This window comes from Arachis ipaensis, chromosome B02, assembly GCF_000816755.2.
Source record: "Arachis ipaensis cultivar K30076 chromosome B02, Araip1.1, whole genome shotgun sequence".
NCBI lineage: Eukaryota > Viridiplantae > Streptophyta > Magnoliopsida > Fabales > Fabaceae > Arachis > Arachis ipaensis.
The window spans coordinates 86,212,953-86,232,516 of record NC_029786.2 but is presented as its reverse complement, the minus strand read 5'-3'; the positions used below and the strand labels follow the sequence as shown (position 1 = coordinate 86,232,516).

Here is a 19,564-nt window from a genome sequence, read left to right as displayed (position 1 = left end):
TACAAGTATTTGGTAGGTTGATACAGTTTCAAATAATGCCCATCACTGACGACGTATGTATGCAGCAAATGTTATATATTTATCAACAAATCCGATTTCACGTGCCGATAATACACTATAAGAAACATCGTTAAAATCGACGGCTAAGCCGTCGATAATATTAAAATTCGACGGCAAAATGGACGGTGAAGGTGGTCGCTATTAAACTTGTCGATTTTTCAAAATTCTAATTAAATCGACGAGTCGTCTGGCCGTCGATAATAATTTAATAAAATCGACGGTACTTTTGCCTATAATATGAGTTTGGGAATTTTACATTGTTACTAAAATCGACAATATTTTTGTTCATAATTTGATAAATAAAATCGACAACTTTGCCGTCGATATTTGGTTCAATAAAATTGACAGAACTGCCGTCGATTTAATTATTTAGATGTCAACGAACCCTTCGTCCATATTTTGTTTTTTTTTTTGTCTATTTACTTTTAAAAAGCGACAGCTTTACCATCGATTTTAATAGTCATATGTTTTAATTATTTTTTCTATTTGAAAAATAGAAAACAATTAATACAAATAAACTTTTAAATTTAGAAATAAAATTTATACAGAGTATTAGATAACAAGACAAATAAACTTTTAAATATAAAAATAAAATTTGTACTAAATATTAGATAGTGAATTTACAAACTTTTCAAAATAATAAATAATCATCTAACATAAAGACTCAAGACAAGATAAATAACTAAACTTAGACTTATATTCATTTAAATTGCAATCTACTAATAATACAAAATATTCAAAGTAATGTAATTAAATAACCTACTCATACTCGTCTAAATAATCATCTGAGTCATCAAAATCGTCAGAATCATCCTCCCTTTGAAAACTCTATGGTTGTCCTGGTCGCTGCAGAATAGGTGGGAGTTTCTACCTGGGGCTAGGGCTGGAGCTGTGCTTTTCTGAGAGCTTGGAAAAGTAAAAGGAGGAGGCGGGGGAACACGTGATCTAGAACTACTAGGACCCATGGCCCTCACATACTCAGTCAAGCTGCTCAATTGATGACTAAAATGATCCATCTGTGAGTTACTGGTGTTGAGATCCTCATGCAAGGATTCAACAGTCTGTTGCCACTCTCTTTTCTCCCTTTGGTAGCGGTCTTCAAGCTCTCTATATTTAGCGGCATGTTGTTCAACTTCCCTATTGAGTATTACGATTTGTTCTCTAAGATCCAAAACATCAGTGCTGCTGGTCGTGGTTGGCCCATCAACTCGAGGTCGCACCATGGAAGAATCTCTTACCTCACCCATGCCATATACCCTACCTCTTCGCTTTCCACCCACTGTCTCAATCCATATGCTTTCCTCAGAGACAGGCGGTGGATCAGTTACACCAGCCTCTATAGCAACCTGCCGTTCTTGCTCAGCTTGAAACATGCGCTCTTGAAATATATCCTACAATGAGGAGAAATAATTGATAAACTACTATAAGTATCAATAATGCAAAAATTAAGGGGATATGTGAAAAAAAATAAGTCCAACATTACAATGAAAACAAGTTACCTTTGTCTTTCAGGAGTGTTCATCAACCCATTGAGTCCTATCCTCTTTGCGAGTATGAGTGTGCTCAAAAAACTCATCCATACGTGATGGTCTTCCAAGTGAATGATTCTACATAATGTAACCAAATTATCAACAAATATGTGTGTACAATTGATGATGTACTGAACTAAGACACATTTCAAGCACAATTTGGACAAGGCTTGGAAATACCAATAGAAACAACATCCCCCTAATAATTGGAACAGACTTAAATGTAGCAAGTATTGGCATATATGACATATATATCAATAAGTATTCAAAAAGCAATAAGTGCTGATTTGACATATAAGAATAAAAACGGGTGGCCGAGGCTTACAAAGTATAAAGAGAAAAGTTACATTTGAGAACAAGCTGACATTTAAGATAGTAACATTTCTAAATTATTAAAGGATGCAACAAGTGACATGTTAGAGGTGATATTAAACCAGTTAGAGAGATTAATAAGAACCATTCCCAAGCCTTAAGATTTTGGACCATCTGGCTACCAACATAGAAGCAAAGTTTCATCGACCATTTTCAACAATTATCATCTTAATCCTTGTTATCATGTTTGTCTTAATTAGTAGAGAAACCTTTGGTGAACTCATTCATTATGGGATATCTTCCATTATGGGACCCACTTAGACCTCATTCAATGGTAAAGAATGGATGAGTCAGCGCATTGTCCCATGAAAAATGAAGCTATAGTATTAAAAAGCTATAGTTGCCCTCTCCTAGCAGGATAGGCTTTACAAGCCAAAGCCAAAGCCAAAGTGGACGACACAAGAGAAAAGCAGACGCAGATCAAAACCTGCAATAGTGAAAATTAAACAGCAGCACTACCGGTACTTTTAATTTGGCAAAACCCCTTTTGCAGGTAGGCTTGGGTAGAATATGATTATAGACTCAGCCACCATATGCATGTTTGGCAGCGTTTTGTGCTCTATCAAGCAAAGCAGTGACAACTGACATAAAACTAGGATTAGAAGGGATGGAAGCAGATTTTACTCCCAATTTCTTTTCTTATATATAATAAACCTTCATGTGACATATTCTGATGATGGCAAGTAGCCACAAGAGACAGATACTCATGCAATTTGAAGCAGAGAAACATGGAGACTAGCGCAGGTTTAGTCACAGAATCTCATCATGACTATTTACCAGACACTTCTAAAGCCTAAATTGTTAAGAGAGCAGGACTTGAATGTGTTAACATGTTTTGAAACAGCATAGCAGCATATATAGCTCAATGAATAGGTAAATTTTGATAGTATAAATTATGATGGCAACTGATAGTATAAAGTAAAAAAGAGGGTTCTATAAACAACTTACCAAGTGTAACCTCGCTTCGGGAAAGGTGGTGCCTCCTGCAGTGTGAAGGGAGGTACCTCGAGTCGATTTCTTGGCAGCTGTATTTCTCGCTTGTAATTGTATATAGTCATTAGTATCCCAACGTCTCATCAATTCACCAAGAACTTCTGGTGGGATCCAATATGGACGGGCACCTTTTTTGCGAATGGCATGGAGCATACCTCGCAAGCGCTTGGTAGCCCTAAGCCTCCAAGCTTGATAGATATCATCCTCTTCCGTGTCAAGAATGTCAAAGCATTTCTATTTTAAAAAAAGAAATAACATCTTGTTATTATATAACATACTATGATACATATTTATCCTCTACTATGTCCACCATATCTTTTCTAATCTTAATTTATCTAAAAATATTAGATAGTAGTAGTCTGAATTACTGAAAAATCTTGCAAGTCAAGTAACCAAGAGATTCCAATTCTTATATATAATAGTATTTGAGATGTTATTATTTGACATTCAAATAAAGTGAGTCTATCTTACTGAAATTTTATTAAAATGTTGTTCAATAGATTGCATAATATAAATGACATTATTTTTGGGGGAAAAAAACATGGAAGTGGAACCCAACACCCAGGTGGCTTAAATTGAATCCTCGTGTAGTCCACCTCTCTTTTCTTTGACCAATTACATCAACTATGTTAGCTAATTTTTAGGTGCAATGATTTGGTTAAGAATGATGGTGAGGACTAAATAAATAATTATAAATAAATCTCTCATACATGTTAACTAAAGCAGCCAGCAAGTATATATATATATATATATATTAGATGGTATAGTATATAATATGGCATTGAAATTCTAAACAACAACAAATTAAACAGCAGTAATTAATTAATGAGATTAGCATGTATCAACAACAAATTAGCCCTGCATCACGTCTAAATTAAACAGATTATGACATATACTTTAGTAATTAATTAATGAGATTAGCACGTGTAGTGAAAACATGCAGGTCCTTAAGAACTCAGCCATATAATTTTATTGAGTTAATTACTGTAATATAGTAATTAAAATTTACCCTCCACTCTGTCCACCATATTTTTCGAGTATCATCATCTGCCTCATCAAAACTCAGCCAAGACTTGTTGTAGTTTTCCTTAAAAACCAGAGAAATACGCTTCAAGCCAGGCTTAGGTGGGTGCCAACTATATCAAAAACCAAAAAAATGATAGACATATTACTTAGTAAAAATGAGACACGCTATTCATAAAATTTAAATCAAATAACAAACCATTTGGCACCATCATATCTAAGCTTGGGAACACTTGTGCTAGAGTGACCAGTAGCAGCAGAAGTTCCTTGACCCTGAGTATCTTCGGTACCATTAGATGTGGTTTGTCTTTCCCCACAAGATCCTGCTCGACTGGGAGCTACAATAGTTGGATCACTCTGCACACCATGTGAGGCAGTGTTGGAAGGTTCATTGGCTTGTTGAGTGCATGATCTTGGCACACACGAAGTAGGCATGATGTGTATCTGAGCAGTCCTGCCTGATGATGACCTAACAAGAGTGTATGGATCCGCATGCAAGTCAAGGGGGTGACCGGTAGAAAGCCTAGGCCTCCCCTTTTGGCCTCGGCCTCGGCCTCGGCCGCGATCTTTGTCTCTACCAACCATATTTATTCCAGCTTTTCAAGTTTTTTGATGTGGGGGCTGCTTCTCAATACTGTATTAAAAGGTAAAACAAAAATTTATAGAAAAGCATTAGATGCCATGAACAATTTATATGAGGTACAAAAAGTATAGGTACCAGTACAAGTTCTTCCACTTTCTCAAACCTTTTACAAGAAACACATAAATAATGAAACTAGAAAGAAAGAACAAAATACACTAATATAGCACATAATATTTGGTTCTGAAACTAGTTATTTCCCAACTGCATGACTACTAAATTGGAAACGAGAAAGAAACATAGCGAAATAGTGTAAAGGACTGGCTCCCTCAGTAAAATAAATTGATGTCTTAATCATCTGATATCAGCATTAGCATGGTATTGAAAAAGGGCATCAAAGGGAACCTATTTCTCCTTTACAAGAACAAAATTCTCATTGATAGCTTAGTTACAAGAACAGAGCTACTTTGTTGATCTATTATTTATGTAAACATTGATATATAAACTGTTGCGAAATGGGAAGAAAGGGTGACTTCAATTTTAGCTAGACATTTTAAATATTGTCAAAATTTCATAGTAATCATATCAACAAAAATAATAGCCACCACGAAATTCAAATTTCTAAAAAGGTCAAAAGTCTACTAATAATAAATTGTAAGAATTACTGTCCAAAATGGTCATTGAAACGCCATGCTCATACATACGTCAATTTGGTCTTTGAAATATTAGATACCTCAAAGTGGTTCATGAATTTGGTGAGTTATAGAGTGCTATTGTCAAAATTGCATTTCCGCATTACAATGTTAGTTTCTATGAGCAATATGCTTACTTAAATATACCATTGATCAACTTAGTTTCAAAGGTATTAATATTATAGAGGAGACATAGTTTTCCTACCTCATGCCCCCACCTAGAATAATGCATGCCGAAATTAACTGGTTAAATCAAACTCTAACCTAACATAGAGGCTATCATTCACTATTAAGATTTAAGAGGAAGAGACTTACTTATCCTTCAAATAAATTAGATACTCATGGATAGCTTGCACTGATGAGTGGAGAAAGAGCACCTTGGTACCTATCTACAAGAATAAGGGGGATATACAAAGTTGCGAAAACTATAGAGGGATTAAGCTTATGAGTCATACTATGAAGTTATGGGAAAGGGTGATAGAACGGAGGTTGAGAAAAGAGACACAAGTAACAGAGAACCAATTTGGATTTATGCCAGGCAGATCTACCACTGAAGCGATATATCTATTAAGAAGGATGATGAAGAGGTATCATAGTAATAAAAGGGATCTACATATGGTGTTTATTGATTTGGAAAAAGCGTATGATAGGGTACCAAGGGAGGTCTTATGGAAGGTTTTAGAAAAGAGGAGAGTAAAGATCGCATATATTCAAGCAATTAAAGACATGTATGATGGGGCTACAACTAATGTGAAGACTCAAGGTGGTGTGACAGAGGAATTCCCTATTGGTATAGGATTACACAAGGGATCATCCTTAAGTCCATACCTTTTCACATTAGTCTTGGAAGTACTCACAGAGCACATCCAAGAGACTGTGCCATGGTGCATGCTTTTTGCCGATGATATCGTCCTTATGGGAGAGTCAAGGAAAGACCTAAATAAGAAGTTAGAGTAATGGAGAGAAGCTCTAGAAGTGTATGTCTGCGCATAAGCCGTAGCAAGACGGAATATATGAAATGTAAGTTCAGTCAAACTATCAAGGATTACTTATGTATCCAACAGTTAAAAATAAGAACACATAATTTAACTCTATTTTTCGAAGAACATACATTGGTTACAACTGCAATTTAGGTAATACTCACGTGAAAGTTGAAACCATTGTATTTATATTATATATAAATATATAATATAATATATGCATACTGGTACTTGCCAAGTATATACGGCATGCGATCACGTGAAGGAAGTGAAAGGAACACTTTTAGTTTTTCTTTTTCCTTTTTAAATTTTTTTATTAATTATGTTGTCTAATAAGTAATATTTTTATTCGACAATCAACTAATAACTTGTAATTCAAAACTTGCACATCTAAACTATTAAAGAGTACAAAATCAAGTTTGCACTTTTCTGTAATGGTCTCTAGAGTGTAGTGAAAACAGAAATCAAGAGTGTAAGAGAAGAGGATAGAGAGATGAACGAGGAAAACAGAATAATGTGTTTGTTGAAAATGGCTTTAATTACCAAAATTTCAGAATTACAGCAGAGCAGGCTGTAGAGAAATAGAACATGGAGAGACACAAATTTAAGTATACATAGAGACTTTATATTATATTATATATTTATATATCTATACAAGCCTATCAAAATGCAAAATGTGCATCATATGAACCTTGAAGCCAGAATGATGATCGAGATGAGTAAACATTCTTAAACATAATTGTCTCCTAAGTAAGTAGAGTAAGGTACTAATAAGTCACTTACCTCTTCTTTTCTTTTGAATGTATCTGTGTTTCCATATATAAATCCCAATAACAATTCTAACCACCAGAACAACTACTGAACTGACTATTGGAACAACTAGCACTGCTTTATTCACTGCACAGCAAGACAAAAAAAAAAAAAGAAAAGAACTATACTCAAGAACCAAGATACAACAGTAAAAAGTATTTAAATTTTCTTCAATCTAGAAGCTGGATCCTTAATTGGAACTGCAATTCACTTACCTTTTGAACTCCCATTTTCTTGTTCCTTGTACCAAAGCAGCAAGTATATCAAAAATTCAAAATCACTTCAAAAATAAAAATCATAAGTTAGGGATGGTTAGTATAAATTAGACAATTAGAGAAGAGATGAGTGTAATAATTTAGAAATAATTTAGGGAATATAATTTATCCATAATATTATTAATTAGGTGATTCAAATTAATGTGTTCAAATAATAAGAATCAGTCCTATTGAAACTAGGATCTATAAAAAAAAAAAAAAGAATCCTATTGAAACTAGAAAGTAGGATTAGAGAAGAGCTATACTTGATCTTCGTCCTAGATTTTGTGTGACGAATGAGATTTGATTCTCCTTACTTCAGGCTCAATTGTAAAGGACTCAATAATTCAGGAGATGCAAAAGCTATGGTCTCTCTTGAGCTAACCTAAATTATCGATTTCGCAACAACCAGAAACTGAAGTTGGCTTTGGAAAGAGTTCAGTATCAATCAGAAAACAATACCTGGTTCTTGTGAGCTTGATTGAGAGAGAGCGGAGAAGGACCAAAGTAGGAGGAGCGACGGCGGCAACAGAGAGAAGGAGCGACGGCGGTGTGGCAGCAGCGGAGCGACAGGGGGAGGCTTTGTTCAACTCGGCTGCGGGATCGCTAGAGAGGGAGAGAGTAATTGAGTAATTGTTGCTCCCTTTGACCCAAAAAGGAAAAAAAAACTCCATCAAAACCAAGCACAGAAAGGACAGAGAAACAAGACAACACTTAGAACTTGAACATTGAACTTATTAAAACTTTACTATCAATGCCATTATATTGTTGTCACTGATTAGGACGGTGGGTTCTAATTTGAGGCAGATTGCATAAAGATTCTAATTAAACGATTCAATTGGATTAAGGTTTAAAATTCATTTGTAAAAAGGATAAAATTGTGTTTCTGAATTTGGAGGCAGGAAGTGGATGCGGGGTTGTTGTTTTTATCAATAAAAATGGACGGTATCATTGTCGATTTTAATTTGAAAAAAAAAAAGCAACGTCGTCGGCGTCTATTTTATACATTAAATCCACACCATTTATTTAGTTTTGGAAAGCAATCTAAACCGTTCAAATTTATCGGCAAAAAGGTTGTCGATATTTTAAATATAAAAATAGACGACATCTCCGTCGATTTTAAAATAAAGGTATTTTCAACACTTAGTTTGTACGATAGGTAAGAAAGGTTTAACACAGCATAAAAAAATCGACGACTAGGCTGTCGATTTTATTATTTTATTTTTAAATTTCTTTTTTTTAAAATATCGACAGCAAGCCGTCGAAAATGATCGACGGCAGAGATAACCGTCGATTTTTTGCGTCGAAAAATACGCTATTTCTTGTAGTGATAGAGCTGTACGTTGAGTTTGAACAGCATACGGGGCTGGGCGCGATTGACGAGGAGGTCAATGTTAATGAGCTCGAAGATATAGATTATGAATAAGATAACAACGACAATAAAGAGGAGTTCGAAGCTAACTACGAAGTGGATGACAAAAATGAAGACAGAGATCTGGCAAACAATCCAACGGTGCAAAATCCTGATCGCCTACAAAAAAAATAATTATTATTAATATTACTTAATAACAATAATTAGTCTTAACCAATGTTCAGAAAACCAGTTCGAACCGGCCGGTCAGACCGGTCAAATTGAAAACCGTTAGCAAATACAATTCGAACATATGACAAAATTGGCCGGTCAAACTGGTCGAACCGAACCGTGACCCGGCCAGTTTTTTAAATTTGCCCCAAACGCCGCGTTTTGCATACTGAGGGCCAAAGGAAACCCTATTCAGTAGTCACAGTCTTACAGAGGCACACAGACCTCACCCCTCTCCTCTCTCGAGCCTCCACTCTCACCTCTCATGTTTCCAGCCTCCATTCTCACTCTCCGTTGAGCCAACGCCACTTCCGTCCAACCACCGCCGCCGTCGCAACATCCGTTGAGCCAACGTTAGCCAGCTCCGTTCGCGCAGCCACGAACCGTCGTGAAGTCAGCCTTCAAAAATCGCAACCACCGCCAGTGCCAGTTTCCGTCGCGCAGTGTCCTCCCGCCGGTGTCATCTTTGTTTGACAATTTCCGTCGCGCCACTGTCCCCGCCAGCTCTGCATTTTTCTAGGTTTCTAGCTTCTAACCCTAAGATTACACTCTGTTGATTGTAATAATAATTGTTGAAGCTGATTGCTAGTTATTAGAATATTTTTCAGAAACTGTTTGTAATGTTCTTAACATCAAAAGTGATTACTTGTTGGTTCTAAATTTTGTTGTTGATTGCTTGAGCCTTGAAGCGTGAATAATTGTTGAAGTTGATTGCCGGTTATTAGAATATTTTTCAGACACTGTTTGAAATGTTCTTCACATCAATAGTGATTAATTGTTTGTTCTAAACCTTGTTTTTTATTGCTTAAAGCATGATTAATTGTTGAAGCTGATTGCTTGAAGGGTGAAGCATGATTAATTGTTGATAGATTTATTTTTTTTTTCTTGTCTCTGTTTTTAGGAAATCATTTAGCTATCCTTTTTCTCTCAACCTGATGCCCCAGTGATTAGAAATGGCTCCTTTAAATTGTCATTCTTATTTACAAGGTATGAATGGGTTTCTATTCCTTCATAACTACCTACATTTGTATGTTTTCTTTTGTTGTCATGTTGACTTTTGTTTATTGATAGTATAAAAGAAGGATTTTATCTCGGTCCACCACCAAAAAATAAGCTTTCCAAGGTATATTCTCCTTTGGTTAACCTTTTGGATATTGCCAGTGATAATATATAATCCTGTTTGTAATATTTGTGCAGAAATTCTACACAAGGTTATGTATTGTTAGGGGCAATTTCGTATGAAAAACTGTCATTTTCTGAGGGGAGAATAAAAATCCAGAAAAGCACCCTGCATTATATCAACTAATAATATACAAGGTTCTGTATTGTTAGTGATTAAATATTTATTCTAAACCCTGCTGCTGTTGTTTTTAAATTTATGAGTATGCTATTTTTGAATTTTTGTTGATAGACTTATTGATTTCAGAGTTTAGGGTGATTCAGGAAATTGAGAATTGGATTGTTGGTACTTCTCTATATGTATAATTGTTCTATGTTCTTGGTGCTGAGTCTCACAAATATTCTCAATTACTTACAGCTATGGTTTCCTTCTTGAATGAGATATTATTTTTCCAAAAGAAATCATAAAGGATTAGGGTTGTGGATTTTTTAATTGAGTGATAAGTGTAAAGCTGAAGATGATGATGACAAAAGTGCTTGGAAACATATATTTTAAGAGTGTTTTAAAAAAACTTTTGAGTTTGTAAATTGATAAGATCATATAGTTTTAGTGTGTATTTATATTTCATTTTCTCGCCGTCCCGTCGCTGCAGCCGCTGCCTCTCTCCTGAGCTCACTGAACCAGAGCTCACCATCCTCGAACCAGAGCTCACCACCGCCGTTCATGCATGCTCCTCTGTTGATTTGAATTTCTTTGAACCAGATCTCTTCTTTGTGCTTTAAATTTCTGATTTGACTTTGTGTTTCTCTGTTGATTTGGCTTTGTACTTGAATTTGTTAATTTGTTACTTGAATTTTTATTTCTCTGTTTCTCTGTTTCTGTTTTTGTTCCTCGCCGCCTCCGCCTCGCCGCCTCTACCTCGCCGCCTCAGCCTTGCTTGTGTTTCTTATTTTCTATTTCTTACTTTCTTGCTTCTGCTTTCTTGTTTTCTGTTTCTGCTTCTTGGTTTGGTGTTGTTACTGTTGTTTGGTGTTCTTGGTGGTGGTGGTGGTGTTTGTGTTGATGGTGGTGGTGGTGGAGGAGGTAATTGTGTTGGTAGTGGTGAGGGTATTTTTGTCCAAAAAAAATTAAAAGGACGATTTTAATACAAAAAAAAAAACGTTAAGGACGATTCTAAGTCGAAAATTAGATGAGGGACGGTTTCGATTCTGGCCCTCAACGTTAGGGACCAAAATCATACTTACCCCATAAATAAATATATTCATCATAAAAATTAAAAAAAAAACTTACCCATTAAAAATGATCCAGATATTCAATAATATGTTCTTAAAGTAATGTAAAATTATGAACCATTTTTTTCTAGGTTTAACTACTCTGGTGGTCTCTATAGTTTCGTGAAATTTTCAATTAGGTCCCTATACTTCTTTTCTTTTTAATTGGGTCCCTACACCAAATTTTTTTTTTCAATAGTTCCTCTTAGTAGTAATTGGCTTAATTTTATAGGGACCCAACTAAAAAAAAGGAATTAGTACAGGGACCTAAATAAAAGAAAAAAAAAGTGTAGGGACCCAATTAAAAAAAATTTGATGCAAGGACTCAATTAAAAAAAAGTATAGGGACCTAATTGAAAATTTTACAAAACTATAGGACCAGCAGAGTAATTAAACCTGTTTTCTATAAATTTCACTCTTCATTCACTGAAACTAAAATGTTCTTCTTCCTCTCTCCCTTGCAACCAAATCCCTCCCTTGTAGGCTTACAACCCAAAACGCTAAAAAAAACCTTCTTAGAAGTCAAAAGCCACAAACCCTCACCAAGTGAAACAAGCTCACTACCTCCCCGGCCACTTGCGTTTTGCGTTATAAAAACCCCTTTACCTTTCTCCTCCAACATGTGTCGGACATGCAGTCATGCACCATGCCAATCGCAACCTGCGTTTGGGTAGTTCTAAGATGGTCAACCAGCTAGACTTGTTTGTATGCAGGGGACATGGGACACGTTTTGATATGTAGTTGTCCCCCATGCCAAACGCAGCTTGCGTTTTGTAGTTTCCTTTTTTCTCTTTTTTTTTTGTTTCATGTAAAACGTGACTTACATTTTGCATGTCACCGAACATGAAAATTCACATATATAGATAACACACCATACACCAATAGTCCAATATAGTTAAATATCACCATTTTTTACTCCATTACTAAATTAATTACTGAGAAACTGATTATGAAAATTATTTTATTATCATATTACATATATATTATTTCTACTATCAAAACGTTAGATCCGTCAATGCATCAATGACAGAATATCTGTTGGGAAATCAAAACTTTGCTACAGATTGGCATCATCTCCGAGGCGTAACTATATTGATGGGGCAAATGAATCTATTTTCTGAATACCATATTTGAAATTGACCGAAACCTACCAAAACAAGATTACAAGAGTGTAATTTGGGAATTATGCTTTGTGGCAAAAGCACATCATCATGCACATGGCAAAGGAGTATGCATTTTCATTGACTTCATACTCCAAAGAAGCCATGTGTAATTGGAACCAAGAAAAATAAGAGGTTGTTGATGAAATCTGTTCTAAGCTGCAGATTTCTTAGTGAAAAGCAAGTTAAAGAATAGAGAAATATGTCTATTACATTAGTGGAAAATCACACCTTTACAGAGACAAGAAGTATAGCTATATATAGCCAAAAAGAAAGAAAAAAGAAAAAATAAAAATTATACTAGCTACCTCTTCATTTTCTATTATACAGCTGTGATCTACTAATGTCACACAATACCCAATAAAAAAAAGAGTACTGGGAGTACTAGTAATATTCATACATTAATAGCTTCCCTTAACCTGCGAGTGTACAAATTATACATTCCAAAGCTTACTACATATCTCTTCAAAAGGACCTAGTGGAAGTGCCTTTGTAAGGACATCAGCAAGTTTTTTTCTTGATGGAATTGGCATGAGCTTTAAAGAACCGTCTTGAACTTTTTCTCTAACTTTGTGACAATCAATCTCAATGTGTTTTGTCCTTTCATGAAACACTGGGTTAGCTACAATATATCTAGCAGATTGGTTGTCACAAAATAATGTCATAGGACTTGGTAACTTGATTTTGAAGTCATTCAAGATGTACATCAACCAAATTCCTTTACAAGTTGCAAGAGCCATTACTCGATACTCTGCCTCCGAAGATGATCGAGCAACTATTTTCTATTTTTTTTACTTTTCCAGGACACCAAAGATCTTCCAAGAAAGAAGCAATATCCGGACACTGATCTTCGGATATCCGGACATGTACCCCAATCAGAATCTGAAAAATCACGGAGGGAAAAGTCACAAACAGACTCAAAAAGTAATCCTTTTCCAGGAGCTCCTTTCAAGTACTTCAACACATGTAAGGTTGCTTTAAAGTGCTCATCTTTGGAACAATCTAGAAATTGACTTAATTTGCTAACAGCAAAGCTTATGTCAGGCTTGGTATTAGTGAGGTATATCAACCTTCCAATGAGTCTTCTATATGGCTTAGCATCATTCAACAATGTTCCTGATGACTTTGAGAGATGAATTAAATAATTCATAGGTGTGATGGCTGGTTTTGAATCTAATAATCCATACTCTTTTAGGAGATCAAGAGTATACTTCTTTTGATATAAAGCTATTCTCCTTTTGCTCCTTGCAACTTCCATGCCCAAGAAAAATTTAGTTCGCCTAAATCTTTGATTTTGAACAAAGTGTCAAATTTTATCTTCACATGTTGGATCTCTTCTATGTCATCCCCCACTAGAACCAAATCATCCACATAAACAAGAATAGAAGTGAAACCTGTTGGAGAAGATTTGGTGAAAAGAGAATGATCTGCCTTTGATTGTGAGTAACATGAAGCAATCAAGACAGAGCATAACTTAGAGTTCCACTGGCGACTTGCTTGCTTAAGGCCATATAAAGATCGTTCCAGCTTGCAAACCATTCCTGGCTATGCATTTAAACCAGGGGACAACTTCATATAGACTTCTTCAAGTAGATCACCATGAAGAAAAGCAGTGGTCACATCTAATTGATGAATAAACTAGTTCTTACTAGCTACAATTGCTAAGAGTACATGAAGGGTAGTCATTTTGATTACAAGACTAAAGGTATCAAAATAGTCATACCCTTGTATTTGAGTGAAGCCCTTGGCCACAAGCCTTGCTTTGTGTCTCTCTATAGTCCCATTAGAGTTATACTTGGTTTTAAAAACCCATTTACATCCGATTGCATGCTTCCCTTTCGGTAGAGTAGTAAGTTTCCAGGTCTTGCTTTCCTCCAATGCTTCAAGCTCAACTTTGATTGCTTTCTGCCAACAATCACTCAGAATAGCCTGCTCATAGTTCTTTGGCTCCGGATTTGTGAAAATTGTAATGAAAAGTGTTTTGTGTGATTGTGACAGAGAATTGTAACTCAAGTAATTGGAAAGAGGATACCTTTTTGTGATTGATTATTGGATCATGCTATCAGAGACAGTGATTTGTATACATTCATAATCATCAAGGTATCTTGGCTTGTGTCTTTCTCTAAGAGATCTTCTTAGTGAAGGAGGTGGATTAATATCAGTGGGCTAGGAATTATATGGATTTTCATCATATGATGGTGTAGTACATGATGCTGGTGCTACTGGTAAACTCAAAGACATGGGTAAGGTTGGCTGTGGTTGAACATCAATTGTGTTGGAAGGAGAATTTGGCAATGTATCTTGAATGGGATGTAAATCTAAGGTATGGGAAGATAATGTGCTGCTATCAAAGACATCTATAGGATCATGATTATGTAATGTAGGTTTAGTATCTTGATTAGAATTGGAAACCTATTCAAATTGATGAAAAACTTGATTATTCTTATATGGAAAGAAATTTTCATAAAAAATTATATTTCTAGATATGAAAAATTATTTATTATTAATGTCCATCAAAAAATATCCTTTTGTTCCTGTTTTAAAGTCAAGAAAAATGCATTTTCTTCCTCTTTTATCCAATTTCTTTCTATTTGCAAATAAAGTTGAAGCAAATGCAAGACATCCAAAGATTTTGAAATGTTGAATGTTTGGTATTTTACTAAAAAGAATCTGATAAGGACTTTTATTATTAATAGATGAACTAGGTACTTTGTTGAGAATATGTATAGCATGAGATGCAGCATGTCTCCAAAAAATTTTAGGAAGATGAGCCTTAAAAATGAGTGCTCTAACAATATTTAAAATATCTTGATGTTTTCGTTCTACAACTCCATTTTGTTGAGGTGTCTCAACACTTGAAGTCTGATGAATTATTTCCTGTTTTTTATAAAATGAATTCATGATGAATTCAGCTCCATTATCAGTTTTGATATTTTTTATTTTTGTTTAAAATTGGGTTTCAATTAGTTGCACAAATTGTTGAATAAAAAAAGAAGTTTTACTTTTATTTTTCATAAAAAATAGCCAAGTGAACCTGCTTTTATCTTCTACTATTGTTAAAAATATTTATGACCAGCAAAAGATGGAGTAGAAATAGGTCTCCGAATATCCATGTGTACTAAATCAAATAAATTGACAGATTTTGTTTGACTCAAATGAAAAGACAATCTTCTTTGTTTTGCATAATAACATGGTTCACAAGGTTCATCTTTTAATGGACATACAATAAAAGGATAACTCTTTTTCATTTCTTGTAACCTATCAATTGAGACATGTCCTAATCTACAATGCCAAGTTTCATGATTTATAGTCTCTGTGGTAGTAGCGACACTAATTGAATTGCTAGTGTTTACAAGTTCTCTATTCTTTGCTTCTAAGTTGACATAAGTTGCATTTGTATTGAAGATATACAAGCCACCTCTTTGTCTAGCATGACCAATCATCTTCAAGGAAAGGTTATCCTGTATCTCACAGTGTGCATTGTTAAAGATATGAGATTAAAATTGAAAGAGGGCACATATAACACATTTGTAAGGTAAAAATCACGGATTAAAATTATAGTTTCACTAATTATTGCTGTGGTCTCAGTTTCATTTGAACATTTGATTAACACATGATCTATTGTGTGATGAGAGTGAAAAGTATCAAGAGAAAAAGTAACATGTGCAGTGGTATCAGTGTCAATTATCCAGTTATGTGTGTGCAAAGAAATGTGAGAAACTGATAAAATATAGTGTATACCTGTTGAAGGAGCTATCAATGTGTTTATGGCTTGTGTTTGAAGAGAACTATGAGCAGGATCACCTTTATATTGTTGGAATAGAGAAATCAATGCTTGTTTTTTATCTTCGGAAAACAAGTTGTCTAGACTTTTACTATTCTCCTCTTGAGTTGAACGCACATCAGGTACGTTGCCATCTTCACATGTTTTCTCAGCAACAATCATATTGTTCACATTTGCTACTCCAAATTTCTTTTGCAAATGAGGAGGAAATCCATGCTTATGGTAGCAGGTCTCTATAGTGTGTCCAGCCTTCCCGCAATGAGAACAAATTCTCATCATTCCTCTTCCACTACTAACTCGGCCTCGGCCTCGCCACATCCGCCTCTACCACCTCGATTTGTGATACCAAAATTTGCATTCAAGGTCATACCAAATCCTCTGTTGTTTTCATTACCAATTCCTCCAATATTGACAGCATTAACTAGCATCCTTTCTTAACTTTGATCTGAGTTACTTAATTGTCTTTCTTGTTGTAAAAGTAAAGAATAGATGGAATTCACACTGGGCAGTGGCACCATTAACATAATCTATAATTTTACTGTTGTGTACTGCTCATTTAACCCTCTAAAAATTCTAACAGCATGTTCTTGGTCTCTATATTCTCTGATGATCTTCGGTCCACATGAGTATGATGCTCCATAGGCATAGGATGGAATTGGTTTGAACATATCAAGTTCTTCCCAAATTTCCTTAAGTTTAGTGAAATATGCGGTGATGGATAGATCTTCCTGCTTCATCGCAAATATCTCTTCTTGAAGATCAGCTATCCGAAACAAATCACCTTCATAGAATATGTGCTTGAGATCATTCCAGAGTTCTGAGGCCACGTTACACCAAAGAACACTCTAATGAATCTTTGTACTTAGGGAAGAATGCAACCACGATAGTACAAAGGTGTTGCATCTGTCCCAAGCTTCATAGGTTGAGTCAGTTTTTTCAGGTTTCATAATGCTTCCATCAATGAATCCCAACTTGTTCTTCGATTTGATGGATAGCCAAACCGATCTCGCCCATGAGTGATAATTTCGAGTTGTAAGAGGAGTTTGAGTTAGTGATAAACCTGGGCTTTCATTTGGATGAAGGTAGAAGGGACTTGTCTAGTCTTGAATCGGGTTCAATGTTGATCTCCCTACTTGCGTTTGAAGGCTAGCAAGTTGATTCATCAATCTTGTGAGATTTTGTAAATCACTCACTGAAAATGTTTGCAGTTACAAATTTTCTGGATTATCCACTCCAGCTTCCCGATTTGCCATGGATGTTGCAGAAGGAAGGGGTAAAGTTCACAATTCTTGCTTAACAATATTTGCAGCTCTTCCACGCTCACCGCACCATGATAAAATTTGTTCTGAGCTGCAAATTTCTTAGTGAAAAGCAAGTTAAAGAAGAGAGAAATGTGTCTATTGTATTAGTAGAAATCACACCTTTATAGAGACAAGAAGTACAGCTATATATAGCCAAAAAGAAAGAAAAAATAAAAAATAAAAATTATACTAGCTTGATAAACCACTATTTTATGGTATATTTTGGATTGAATTAAGTGGATTTTGTCAATTATTCTCCCACTTATTCATGTAAATTGCATGTTTTTAAGTTTCCTTCCTAATTTTGTGCTATGATTGAAAACATGCTTCTTAGGGCTTAAAATCGCTAATTTTTAATCCTCTCTTATTACCATTCGATGCCGTGATATGTGTGTTAAGTATTTTCAGAGTTTATAGGGCAGGAATGGCTTAAAAGATGGAAAGGAAGCATGCAAAAGTGGAAGGAACACAAGAAATTGATGTTTTGAGAAGCTGGTCCCGACGTGTACACATGACTGACGCGTACGCGTGACCAAGCCATAGTCCAAATGACGCCAGTGCAGAGTTCAAACAACGCGTACGCGTGGTGATTGTCACGTGCCTCAATAAAGAGAATACGTTGGGGGCCATTTCTGAGCTGCTTTTGACCCAGTTTCAGGCTCGAAAATGAAGACAAGAGGCTGCAGAGTGAAGCTAGAAGGCATCATTCGAATCATTCATTCACTTTTACACACTTTAGGTTTTAGATTTAGAATTCTAGAGAGAGAGGCTCTCTCCTCTCTCTAGGTTTTAGGGTTTCTTCTTTCAATCTCTTCTTAGATTTAGATTTAATTCTTGTTTTCATTTACATTTTCTTGCAACCTATTGTTCCTGCACCTTTGTCTTTTAATTCTACTTGTTATTTTCTTCACTTTGTTGCCTTTATGTTATGCACTCTTGCTACTCTTGATCTTTATTAATGCAATTTATATTTTCATGTTATTAATGCTTTCTGTAATTTGCGTTATTATTTTCTTGCAATTGTTAGTCTTGAGTTTTACTATTTCTTGTTAGTTTTTCATATTTTTATTTTGTGTCTTCCAAGTATTTGATGAAATGTTTGGTCAGATTTTAAAATAGATTTTTGTGTTCTTGGCTTGGGTTGATGATTTGGAGACTCTTGAATTGTCAAAGTCTCTTGTTGATTGGTAATTAAAGATTGCCGGTTAGTTTGAACTTTACTAAATCTAGTATCTCACTATAAGTTGACTAGGACTTGTGAACTCAAGTTGATTGTATGTACTTGACTTTCCTTCATTGGTTAGAGGTTAACTAAGTGAAGGCAATTTACATTTACCATCACAATTGACGACGATAATGAGGATATGACTTCTAATTCTCTTTCCTTACTAAGAGCTTTCTTAGTTATTAGTTTATTTTCTTGCCATTTTTCTTTTTGTTTCTTATTACAAAAACCCCAAAATATACCTCATAGCCAATAATAAACTACACTTCCCTACAATTTCTTTGAGAGACGATCCGAAGTTTAAATACTTCGGTTAATTTTATTGGGTTTGCTTGAGTGATAAACAAATTAAACGTTGATTGAGGTTTAATTGTAGGTTTAGATCTATATTTGTAACACAATTTTATTAAAAAATTCTTTATCTCTTCATATTTTATTATACAGTTGTGATCTACTAATGTCACACAATACTCAATAAAAAAGAAAATACTGAAAATACTAGTAATATTCATACATTAATGTATTAATAGTTGTTAATAAACCGTTAGGAGTTTTGTAACAATCCGATAATGTAAGAGAGTAAGACGGATTAAATTTATTATAAATATTTTGTCATGTATCAAATAAGATTATCCTAAATAAGCTGTATGAATTGCATGTGTTACTTATATCTCTTTTGACCACTTCAACTTTTAATTTTTTTAGATTTTTTTTGTGTCTCTAACACTGAATTTTCTCTTATATGAGCCAAATGCCTAATTAATCTTTTTTTTTAATTTATTTAAGAGTTTAATTTTGATATATTAATAATATAAAAAGTTTTACACA

General features: G+C 34.8%; 1 protein-coding gene and 1 long non-coding RNA gene across 2 annotated transcripts in view; both read right to left on the bottom strand.

Moving 5' to 3' along the window:
* On the bottom strand, nt 925-3,183 carry LOC110268945. The gene is made up of 3 exons (XR_002357727.1): nt 2,910-3,183; nt 1,560-1,667; nt 925-1,451 (listed from the first exon to the last, which is right to left on the bottom strand). It is a non-coding gene; the product is annotated as an uncharacterized LOC110268945 (long non-coding RNA).
* Nucleotides 4,425-19,564, bottom strand: part of LOC107625590 (serine carboxypeptidase-like 2) — a 26,365-nt gene continuing 11,225 nt past the window's right edge. The window contains exon 15 of the mRNA XM_016328270.2: nt 4,425-4,435. The gene's annotated coding sequence lies outside the window, so the exon portion shown is untranslated. The remainder of the gene's footprint in view (nt 4,436-19,564) is intronic.